This window comes from Acanthopagrus latus, chromosome 12 (assembly GCF_904848185.1).
Source record: "Acanthopagrus latus isolate v.2019 chromosome 12, fAcaLat1.1, whole genome shotgun sequence".
NCBI classification, from domain to species: Eukaryota; Metazoa; Chordata; class Actinopteri; order Spariformes; family Sparidae; genus Acanthopagrus; species Acanthopagrus latus.
Genome location: NC_051050.1, coordinates 21,076,884 through 21,089,020, shown reverse-complemented (window position 1 = coordinate 21,089,020; position 12,137 = coordinate 21,076,884). Strand labels below are relative to the sequence as shown.

Here is a 12,137-nt window from a genome sequence, read left to right as displayed (position 1 = left end):
TTTTTTAAGCTTATCTCAGACAAAAGAGGTAAGTAGGCCTATTAAAGTTAAATCTTTAGAAAAACGAAGCGCTGCCCAGAAGCCGGCAGGAGTGCACAGTGAAAATAAAGTCAGGTAATAATCTGTTAATGCTGAGCACCTCCGACGTGTGGAATTCTGCGGCATCGCCCGGCAGCAGGCAATCTTGCCGTGACTGTGTTTCCTGCCTTTGTCGTAGGCAGTCTTAGGCTCTCCAAGTACCACGGCAGCGAACTAGTTTATATCAGCCGTTGCACAGTAGTACGCTGAGGCAATTTACAGTAATTGCTAGTGACATGATCCGACACAAAGTATAGCTCCCAACCATCTCAACAGATGTTTCACTCCAGCACCGCATTCTTCACTTTCCAATGAAAGCTGCCAAGTTTGTCTGATGACAGAAGGTGATTGCAGGGAGTACAGCGGGTGCTTGGAGAGGGAACAGACTGTTCACCAAGGAGGTTTTTTTTTTAGGTCAGAATTAAGTCTTTGAAACGTGTAACTGTCCCCCCCCCCCATCGGTTTGCATCTTTTGATTGCCTGATTTGGTCTGCAAAATACAAATCCTTCACCTACTGATCCGCAGGAATGCAGGGAAAAAAAGTGTTGCCATTTGTGAAGCAATCCCCCCCTCTCCCTCTCTAGGAGCACATAAACTTGAAGACTGCCAGTGGCCTCTGAAGCCTTTGGCAGTCTTGGGCTGCTACAACAGAGCGGAGCAGATGTCCACCTGAAGCTCCACTCTGCTGGCCTGACGGGTGACAGAGTCGACCCAGCAGCTTGCTTTTTCCCTGGAAATGCGACGCAGCCAGCCTGCCGCAGTTACCAACCACAGGTGGGGCATAGCTCAGGGGCTGAGACGCTGACCATACCAGCACATTTTGTTGCTGTTTTTGTGCTAGTCAAGCATTAGCATGCTGTTGTAAATGAGGCAGGATTATTGTATATCATGATCGGGATGGCTAATGGCTGGTTAAACGTCTTGGTTCCTCTACAGCTCTTCCTGAGAACAACATGCACGTACAGATGAAGCGTGTGTTGTTGCAGGCTGCTGCAGATGGAATGTACGGTGCTGATTACAAGGCAGCAAACATTTGTACCCATTGTCAACCTCTTGAAAATCACATGGGACGGCGCTGCCTCTTGTCCATCTGTAATTAATTAATACCCGTCAGGGAAGTGAGTGCGAGGCGGCCGAGAGGGGCCGAGATGCAGATAAAGGACGGTTAAATGGTTTAAATGGACAGTAGAAGACGCAAATAAGCTCACAGGCAGGTGCAGGTGGCTCAAAGCAAAGAAACATGCGGCCACAAAGGAAACAATGATCTGACGATGTGAAATGGGCTAGTATACGTGCCTCACGGCTGATGAGGAAATGAGGTGCAGGTGGGGAGATGGGCAGGGAAAGCTCAGGTGAGGAGATGAGATGATTGCAGGGCTCATATGACTGGCAAGATCTGGAATAAAATACATGTCAGAGGGCATCCCGGTGCACAGGTGCGTAATGACAGCGGCTATGTGAGTCTACATACACACACATCTTTCACTGTTATTCCCAAATATGACATTACTCCAGGTCATGCAGACAGCGTGTTCCTTTGAGGTATCCTGAATAACATTTTTCCCGATCGAGACACGTGGGCTGAGCCAATATTATTCAGGTTTTCAGAGCAATTTTTGCAGCGCATTCGGGGTATGTGTCTTAATTTGAGACTTTTACTGCAATTTTGTGACATGTCTGCAGTCGGCTCTGTGTGTGTTTCCTAGCCAACAGTTTGCAGAGGCTGTGGTGCAGATACAGATACAGATACAGAGATACGAGCATGCAGAAGAGAAAAGCCAGCATCTCTGGTCAGGAGGAGAAACACAGGGTTTTTTTCTTTTTAATCACTATCAAAGACTTGAATATCAACAAGCTTTTGGATGTGCGAAAATACCTTTTCTTTCTAACTTTTTTAAGCTGCTGTCACAGTTTGAGGGTGCAGTTCTATCATTTCCTGTTTTATTTTGAAGTTCTGCCCGCATGTGTCCACCTGAGCCCCATTAGTTAGTCAGCCCTGTGTATATACTCTGTGTGCTCCCTGCTGTCGGGCAGTTTGTCTGGTTTGTTCCGCTGAGCCTGTTCCTGTCTCGTTTCTGCCTTTATGTTTTTGGGATTTCCGGCTTGTTATTAAAAGCTTGCTATTTGTTCTTAACCCCTCAGGAGTCGTCCTGAGCGTCTTGCATTGCCACAATCGTGGTTGAACGATTGACAGAGGGAGCCTAAGACTGAGCGCTAATGAAAATGTGCTGCTGCTGACTTGTATAAAGACCCATCCAGTACATAAAGAACATCAGATGCACAAAAGAAGACGAGAAATGACATGAAGCAAAATTAAATGCAGGAAGAAAAAAAAATTAAATGCTGTTTACAAACAGGAATAAGAGTTAAGAGTTAAAGGTGCTCTACGCAACTTTTCACAGGCCTGCAAATAGAATACAGAAGTCTTGATTTAAAGAATAGCAGTTATAGTTTTAAATCCACTTCCTTTCTGATTTGGATATTTGAGCACCAGGCCTGTATTTTGAGTTAATGTAGGGCAGGAAGAAAAGATTAAAAGAATAAAGCACTGTGTAACCAAAACTGTCACTAAAAAGCTTACATGATGCACCTTTTAAGTTGAAAAGTTGAGCTGTTGCATTGAATCGCCCAATGATACTATTCATAGTGATCATGACCATAGATGGAGAACGTATTGTGTTTTCAGCTGCATGGTGTGTGTATTCTGTGCATGAGAGATCTTCCTGGATGTGTACTGCATTAGAGGAAAAGAAGAATTAATGCACTGTCAGCTCGCTGCGAATAATCAGCCTCCCCAGAATGCATTGCGCGCTACTGTCTGACTGTTTCATGTCAGACTGCAGGGGCAGACAGTTCAAGCACCGCGCTGGAGTTTTTATTTACAATTTTTTCATGTGCATTTCATTCATCTTCATCTGCAGAGGAGACATATTGCTTGAGTGTGAATGGTACGCTGGCGATAACACGCTGAGACTGAGCTGTGTGCTGGCACAGTTTAGTGACCTGCTCGTTGAGGATACAAACAACTTATTAGGACTATTGTGTGTTTTTTTTTTGAGGCGGGGTAAGTGTGGAAGGGTAAGATTAATCTTTGTGCATGTGAATGTAGTGAATGTGAGAATGTGGCTGGAGGGAAGGATAGAAAAGCAATGCTAAATGAGGAGTTACATCAGTACCTCTTCTCTCCCTTTAAGGGCTCTGATCTCCCTGTTGTGCTGTGCTGAAAGCTTGGAAGTGGAGCAGAAGCTCGTCATCTTAAATTGCCATAATAATCAAAGAGAGAAATGCTGCCGCCCGGTATGTGTGAGGTTGGAGAGTGTTAGTAATGTACAGCAAACCCAAATGTGGGTTCATTCCACTACAACTATGCAAACATCGGGAGACCATATGTCTTTTTAATTTTGATGTCTGGCAGTATTATACAGTACATGTCGTCACCATGGTTATCAATGCGCAAAGAAAAACAGTTTTTCTCTGTAACAGAAGCTCGATTCCTGTCAAACAACCACAGCATCAGATCCAACCAAAGGAAAAAAAAAAAAAAAACATTCAAAACTCCTTGCTGTAGCAAACAAGTGTTTCATCACAGCCGGGGACGCTTCAGGCTCCGAGAACATGATGCACAGAGCCGCTGTATCCACTCACCTCGCGGTAAGATACGTCTTGCACCCGAGGCCCGGAGTAAAATATGGATTCATGTGTAGCTGTGAGCATGTTATCACCTACGTGTCACTTTTGCTCGCACGCCGGAGTGATGTGTGTAATATTCACGGTCAACACGTCACAGCTGTCAGCGGCTGCTACTGTTTATACCAAAGAACACAGAGTGAGTCAACAGCTAATTTAGTTAATCTGCTGCAGATATCGAAATGCTGTCAATGTCTCATATTAATTATTGACTGTACCTCTATATTAAATATGCGCTCTATCACGATGTTTCAACCATTCACTCAGCAACCTTTAAGTAATTTAAGACTCAACAACAGCCTGTTTACTTTTTAATAGAACACCTTACAGTAAGAGGGCTATAGTTGTAGCTATTTGCAGCATGTTGCCTTTACATGTGAGATGTATTGATCGTTGGACTTGGTCTCAGTGGAGGCAATGGAAGGCATCCTCTGCAGCCCTGATTTGTTATTTCATTAAATGATTCCACTACAGCGCACACTTACAGCCTTTCCTATAAGCGCGATCGCCGTCCTCAAGATTAACTTCTGTTGCCAGGATAACACAAAGGGCTGCCTGCACGCCGTAAAGGTGTGCAACATTGTGGAGGCAATGCCCCATTCTTCAAAATGGCGCCATCAGTCACGGGACGCCTGGATGACTAATGCTCACGGGCCTGATCTGACTCAACCTGTTTGGCACAAGATTAAACAGGGAAAATGGGACTTTTTTTTTTCATAGGTTTGAATAAACAGGTCTTCTTTTTCTGTACATCTGTTGCAGTCATTTGATTTATTTTTTAGTAGCCGCTGCGCTTTTCATATTTTCATCTAGTTTGGTATTTGAAATATAAATGGGGGAAAAAAAAAAGGAAATTCGGTCATTATCAGCTCACTCTCATTCCAAGTTTCATAGTCCACAAAACTTTTCTGGAGCTCTGCATGGCTCATCTCCAGAAGATCCCAAATTGATGTGAAAAAAGAGGTTATTCACATGCTTTCATAGGCTGAAATCTTCAATTTACCTGCTAAATAAAAGCTAGACCATTGATCGAGATGATTCCTTTCCAAATCAGTTTGGGATCTCAGGGCATCTGGAGACATAGGTTATGCCAAGGAAGCTGTATGGAACCAATGTATGAGGGTCTTTTGTTATGTTTTTTTTACATTTAAAAGAAACAGACTGGCAGTCGAGCTTGTGAACCCACTTTAGATAGTGTGCAGCTTTTAGTTTAGCAGCTACAGTGAAGATTTCTGCTCTCTAAAGGGTGTAAATAATATATTTTCTAGCAATTTAGCATCTCTGGGCTTCCAAAGACTTGGATTACGCTGGACTGGCTGGACTGTCATTTTAGGTTTTTAAGTCCCAAGCTACTTCAGCTGTTAAGAATCATGCTGCAACACAAAGCTCCAGAAATGTTACGGACTATGAAACCCCCACTGGCATGAGGGTGAGTTGATATTGCCTGAATTTCTCATCTTTGGGAGAACCATTTCCTTTAATTTAGCAAAATTGTTTCTTAAATTATTGCCTTTATATTAATACAGAGGAATGTGTTTTTTTTCTCTTCTTGTTTGCAAAAACACATATTTATTTTGGATTCTGGAGAATTAACCAAGAATCACGTTTCATAGACTAGTTCTGGCTCCTCGGAGTGCCTCATCTGGTGGCTGCAGGGCTTTCCAGTGTCACATATCAGCCAAGAGTGAGCACCAAGTCAATTTTTCCACCGCAGCTGCTGCCCAACAAAGACTGATGAGAGTTAGATATGCAGGGGCAATCGGCGGTGGTCTTATTGCCGACTGATTCTTATCCCTCCTCCGAAGCCTTGGCTCTCGGCGGCGCTCGGCTTACTTTTTCTACTGGTAACAGCTGTTTGATCGCGCAGTCTCGGATTCAACTCGCTGTTTTCTATGGCCACCTGCTCTGCATACTACTGAGCAGTGGAAAAAGGTCACACACTTTATCTGCTGCAGGTGATAAAAATATATAAGGGGGGGGAGTCGCACCGGATACAGATAAAGATGGACCACACTTTAGTGATTTCATTACATTTTCTCATCTCCGCCTGCGCATACCCACACAGATAATTCTTAATGCAAATAGTTGATTCCTGTATTTGACCTTTGCCTGCGAGAATGCAGCAGAGATTTTTTTTTTTTTTTTTTTTTTTTCAAAGATGAGGATTATATAGGTAGTCGCTATAACACCTGATTAGCATCTGACCCGAGCGCTGACAGTATCTCACACGGTGGAGCAGGTGGTCCACTGCTCACAGGAGTCGCTGGTTGCTTTTCCCCGGCTCCTCCTCACAGCATGTCCAAGCATGTCTGATGGGACAAGGTCGTATTTACTGTAACCGTGCTGTATGGATAAAGCTCTGCCTCGCCGCGCGCCAACTTCTCCTGCAGTGCGAAGGGTGCCGCAGCAAACAGCTTGACTCGCTGCCAAAGGTTTGCGGTTTGCATTGTGCAGCATTTGTAAGATGTTTTATGCGTAATTCACTCATCTGGGAAGAAAACAGTTTTGTTAGAAGCCTATTGATTGGTAAACCTTGTGCCACTTCAGTCAAGTTACATCTTACCTGCAGAAGAGGCGGTGCTGCTATTGTATAAGGAGTCCCAGAGGAGAAGAAGAATAGCGATTGTGGATGAACATTTTAAGGCAAATAAATCTTCATTGGCACTCAAACCTGTGTTTGGTATTTCGGGGTGTTCTAGTTTTAATGTTCTTTAATGTTCTTGCAATTATGAAATATTATATCCAAGATGTGACAGCAATTTTTGCACAGTGTGTTCCTATTTCCTCTTTTTCTCAGTTGGACATTTTGGCAACCGAGGTAGTGAGTTAATACAAAGCAAAGTAAATGTTAGGTCACTTTAACCTGGTTAGCGGTGTAACTACGATCAGCCTGACACTGCTGAAAACGGCTGATGAAGTAACCCTTTGACTCCGCTTTCATTTGTGTCGGGCGGAGGAATGATGGACAGGCCGGCACACCTCCACATTATGGGGCCAATTTAGCACCATGAAATTACTCACGTTCACTCGTCCATCCAAACATGCCCACCTCGTCCAGGCCCAGGTCGTAATGGCAGTGGGGCTAAGCGAGGTAGTCCAGACGTCACTCTCGCCAGAAACGTTTTCCAGCTCCTAATGGGGGATCCCAGGGTCTCCTACTAGCTGGACAACCCTGGAAAACCTCTGAATGGGGGCGCGCAGGAGGCATCCTGACCACATGGCCCGACCATCTCAAAGAGCAGCGGCTGTGATCCAAGCTCCCTCCCTCGTTACTCCTTAATATATGCTCATGAAGACAGTTGTGTGAAGAGCCACATCGGTAATGAACCTGCAGTTTTATAGCACTACCTGCAGCATTTACCAGCTGAAAGAGAACACCTGTGAGCCAGTAAACCTATTATACAACTATATGATTTAAAAGCAACATTATGTTAAAATTGGCATTCTGTCCCCCCACATCACTGTTGTAAATATAAATCCCGTTTGTCACACATAATGTAGGTGCAGCTACAGATGAAAGTCTTAACCTCAGTTGGGGATTTGTAGCAGCCGGACCCGCATTTTATAAAACCTGTGTAGACCCGCTAATTTTGTTTTTCAGCCACTAAGGTGAGCAGTGCTATGTGAATGCCCATGTGATATGCTGTTTCGGGTGAATTAGAGGTCATTTCTGAGCTGAAAGGTTGCAGAAACAAGTTTTGTGGGGAGTTTTAGATATTGTGTTAGTCCAGAGTTTTTAGTTAACTGTTGTTTTTTTTTTTTTTATCATCGGGGGGTTAATTGAGTGTACAAGAGATGCAAATGTTGAACAAATGTTAATTGTATTTGCTTTTGAATTGATAATAGTCCTAATTTAGTCTAAGTGTTTTGTGTTTGTATGCTGCGTACACCTGTGTAGCCTCGAGTCGTATAGTTTAATCAGTGCAGAAACAGATTTGTGTACTCGGAGCAGTTCGTCAAGTTTTATTGATAAAGTACAAACACACCCTCCAGTGTACAGGAAAACTTGTTGGGAATAAGTATTCTTCAGTGGAGCTAAAGTCAGTTCTATGTGAATTCTTTCCTGTCGCCCCACAGCGATCACGATTTAATTAACCGGCTATCTCATAAAAGATTTTAGAGTTCAAATAACAACATCTGACTTTGACTGGCCCTCTTCTATTTTTATATGTTGTTTATTGGCTGCTAAACATATTACTCATTCGTGACTCACTCACGCGTTAATCCATTTGTTTCTCTCTTTCTTGGTGTATTTACATTTCATTAGGGTTGATATCCCTCCTCCTCTGTGTCAAACCCACTTTTTAATCATTTCGACTGTTTACGCTCTTGGAAAAATCCTGAAAAACAATTCAAACTGAGAAAAAAAAAAGTTTTATTTGTTGGAAAATGAAAAACAGCTGCTGCTAATGATGCATTATTCCGTAACCTGCCCATTGCTTATTTTTAACTGCTCATTAGGGCTGTTATTAGATTTGTCAGTTTGTTGTTTTAAGGGCTGTTGCTGTCTTCCAATTTACCATCTTTAGATGGAGAAACCTTTCCTTAAGAGATGACAGCAAAGAAGAGTCCTTCAGCACAGCACTTTTCTTTACCTGCAGCTTTAAGGAGACGTATAATGCTCATTATCAGGTTCATAATTCTATTTCGGGTTACTACTTTGGGTTACTTGGTCAAAAAACACATCTGTTTTCTCAAACTGTCCGGGGCTGCAGCTCTGTCCCCCCCCCTCTGTTTTCGCTCCTGTCTCTTTAAGACGTCCCACTCCCGAATACAAAGTCTGCTCTGATTGGTCAGCTCACACATGCCTGACCCAGCACTGCAAACAACAACAGAATTCTTACAAAATAGCTGTGAGGCATAATTTATGCAAACGGTGTGGCATGGTGACATAGCGTGATGTCACAAAGACGTGGGACTACTGACGAGGCGTTTCAGGAGCAGTGTTTTCTGTGGGAGAGAGGAGCTTCTGTCGGTGCATCTTTTTAAAGTTTGGAGATCTTTTTTTACACCCACAAACACATTTATGCATAAAACACTGAAGGAAGACATAATATGTCTCCTTTTTAATAAGAAGTTCCATCACAGAAGGTTTTACCAACATTTTAATTCCCCTCAGATATTTAAAAACCTAAACTATTTATATACTAAATGATATAATTTGCCACTGCTTATCATTATCAGTAAATATTAAGTCATTCAAAAAGTCAAGAATCTGATTCAATAGAATGTACGGACAGTCTTTTGTTCAAACACATTTCGATACATTTCCTATCACACCGACTAATGCCTCAACTAGAACACTCCGATGTTGTTAAATCCAAATATACTTGTTTCCTCTCTCTTCGTCTTCCTGTACAGTGAATCCTGCGAAGCATATGGAGCGATCCCCGTTTTTCTAAGGCGGTATGCCAGTCGATGTGAGCAGATCCATCAGTGTTTGTCTCCCACTGAGATACTGAGATGATGGATGGATCTAATGGATTGATTTAAGCCCCGGCTCCCCTTACTGACTGACTGAATAACTGAGTGAAATGCTCGAGCAAATAAGTTGAGCTGGTGGGGGGAAGGCATTCATACCGCGCACTTCCTCCACAGTCGAGTTCATCCATCACCTCGGCTGATTGTTAGGTTAGGGCTCTCTCAAGGTTATCGCGCAGGCTTTATTATTTCTTAATAAGAGGGGATTTGACACCAATATCGCAAGATCACTTTGTTCATGTTTACTTCAATATCACAGAAAATGTTTCACTGAGCTCTTGTTATGTTGACTGATTACTGTATGAAGCAGTGCATAAAGTATGTGCTGTTTTTACGGAGGAAGATAACTACTACTTAAAGTTACGGTGCTGTTATTAAGGGATGGACAGGGCAGATAAATACCCAACGTAGCATCATAGTGATTTGTCAAATTGTCACTGAATTATAATCTCCTTGATTCACGGCACACAGACATCAATTCTATGCTTTTTTTTAAAAAAAAAAAACTTTCATGTCTGCACCACATTTCTTGAAAAGGGATTAATAATCACATGAGACATTCGGCGGTGGATTTATCATTATGGAGTTCTACAGAAGTCTACAAGTCTACAAACAGACAAGGCAGTTCAAGGCTGGATCACAAAGTTGCTGAAAGGGATAGAGTTGCACCAGAGCCCTCATTAGCACAGCAGTATGGGCTAAGTTAGTCTGTAACATGCAGCTCTTACAGGGATATTAAGTTTGTCATATACGACACATGTTGTTGTTGTTGTATATGTCACTGTAACTGAATTATTGACGAGGTAAATATCAATATTTCACAGAAATCCTTTTAGTAACGTGCTAATGTTTACTTTTACATGATCCATTGCTGTCCTGATTTACTCTATAACCAGTTACCCTGAACTCAGTTGAAGGTTGGGGGTGGATGGTTAAGAGGTTCTGTTGATAAAGAATAGCTCGGAGCAGCTCAGCGCTGGTCAGGGTCGACAGCACATTGCATTGGCATTAGCAAACAGAAAAGCGCAGCAGCGCACGGGGAGGTGGCCATCGCAGATTTTCTTTTTGTAGATCGCCTAATGGCACAGGGCTTGTAAATGTTTTGACAACCGTCAACAACTTGCACAGTGTGCCGTCGTTCAAAAATTCTGCCATTTGCCAAGAGTCACATAAATAATACAGCAAGGGATCCCATCCAATATCATATTTATATAAAAGTAAATCATTAATTATACTGTTAAATTATACACCGTATTATTTTGTAGTTAGTTTTTATGATGATTTGTTTATTAATATATGTGCTCTTCTTTGGCAGGGAGCCGAGAGTGAGGCTTAATTATGAATATTTTTCATCTGAAGTAATTTCTTTTCTTCCGTGTGTCTGTTCAAGGACCCAAGCTGTGGATTTGCTGCAAACGTCGACTGTCACTCATCTTCCCTTTCACTGCTGTATATTAAAGGCGGAACGTCACGGTGAAATCAGGAACAATGTGTCACCTGCATCATTCAGCCGCTAATTTGCGGGTCCGTCGCTCCGGACTTTGATGACGCTTTCATTATGATGAGACGGCCTTTTGTTTTGAATGTTTCCAGTCTGCTGAGAAAATGCGGCATCATTGTCTCTGTGTAACCAGCTGTGTTTAAAAAAAAAAAGAAAGGGAGGAAAAAAAGACTCTTGAGTGATCCAAGGCTCCATGAATTAAACATACAGGTGCTCAGCTGGAAGTGTGTGGATCAAAAACCAAGGATTGCTATGTTGAAAAATGTATGCTGATTGCATTAGCTAGGGGGGGGGAATAAAAAAAAAAATAGTGATATATCAGGGAAAATAACTCGGAGATTCATCAAAGCAGCTTATGTCACGCTCAGAAGACAGGAGACTTCTTTAATTTTATTCAGTTTACATCTTAATTCCCCTCATTCTGTTGAGGACCCCTGTGTAGCTCATTATCATTGCAGAGGAGACAAGTGAATAATTTTGACTCAGTGTCATCTGTTCAGGGGAGCCGTGCCTCCTCACGGCCACCAGGGGTCAGATAGCCCATTAGCACTGAACTAAAAAAAAAAAATTACCTAAGGACCCCCGCACGATTGAACCCCATATCTGTACTGTGGGTCGCATTCTGTTCTGCCTTTTCTGTGCGGAACATATCTCTGCATTGAATGGAAAGACGATGAACATCTCGGATTCGGCCCCAAAATGCTATCAGAGCTCTCATCAGTAATTTCCATTTCGTATCGAGGAAGAGAGAGAATTTTCTGCAGACGGTAGCAGGATGTGCTATTTTTGCTTTTTGCTCAACGGCGTCTAGTGCCTCATACAAATCGAAATGTTTAATTAAAGGAGATGTGTTATGCTCATTTTCAGGTTCATCATTTTATTTGGGGTTATTACTAGAATCAGTCGCTCAAAAAACTCATCAGTTTTCTCATACTGGTCCAGTGCTGCAACACTGTATTCACCCTCTGTCTCATACATCGTGTCGGCGCCTGTCTCTTTAAGGATCCTTTACCCGAATACCAAGTCTCCTTTTGATTGGTCGTCTTCCACACGCCTGACCCAACAACAAGAACAACAGGTAGTCTGCTAAATTATCTCTTACATGCCAAACTAGCAGTTGGGCATTGAATTATGTAAACGTGTGTCGTGATGATGTAGTGTGATGTCAGAAAGTCGCGTGAATAAAGGCAGAACTACTGATGAGGTGTTTCTGGAGCAGTGTTATCTGTGTGTGAGAGAGAGAGAGGAGTTTCTGTTGGACTCTGAGCTTTTTAACTTTCAAAGTGCACTGATATAAAACACCAAAAAAAAAGTACAATAGGTCTCCTTTAATGAAAATAATGTAAAACTCCCATCGCACACACATTTGAATTTCCCTCAGATGAAACT

At 42.5% G+C, this 12,137-nt stretch overlaps 1 long non-coding RNA gene across 1 annotated transcript; it reads left to right on the top strand.

The window, feature by feature from the left end:
• Positions 1–1,391: 1,391 nt before the first annotated feature.
• LOC119029992 lies at positions 1,392–10,900 on the top strand. Its single transcript, XR_005078147.1, has 2 exons — positions 1,392–1,515; positions 10,638–10,900. It is a non-coding gene; the product is annotated as an uncharacterized LOC119029992 (long non-coding RNA).
• Positions 10,901–12,137: the final 1,237 nt, after the last annotated feature.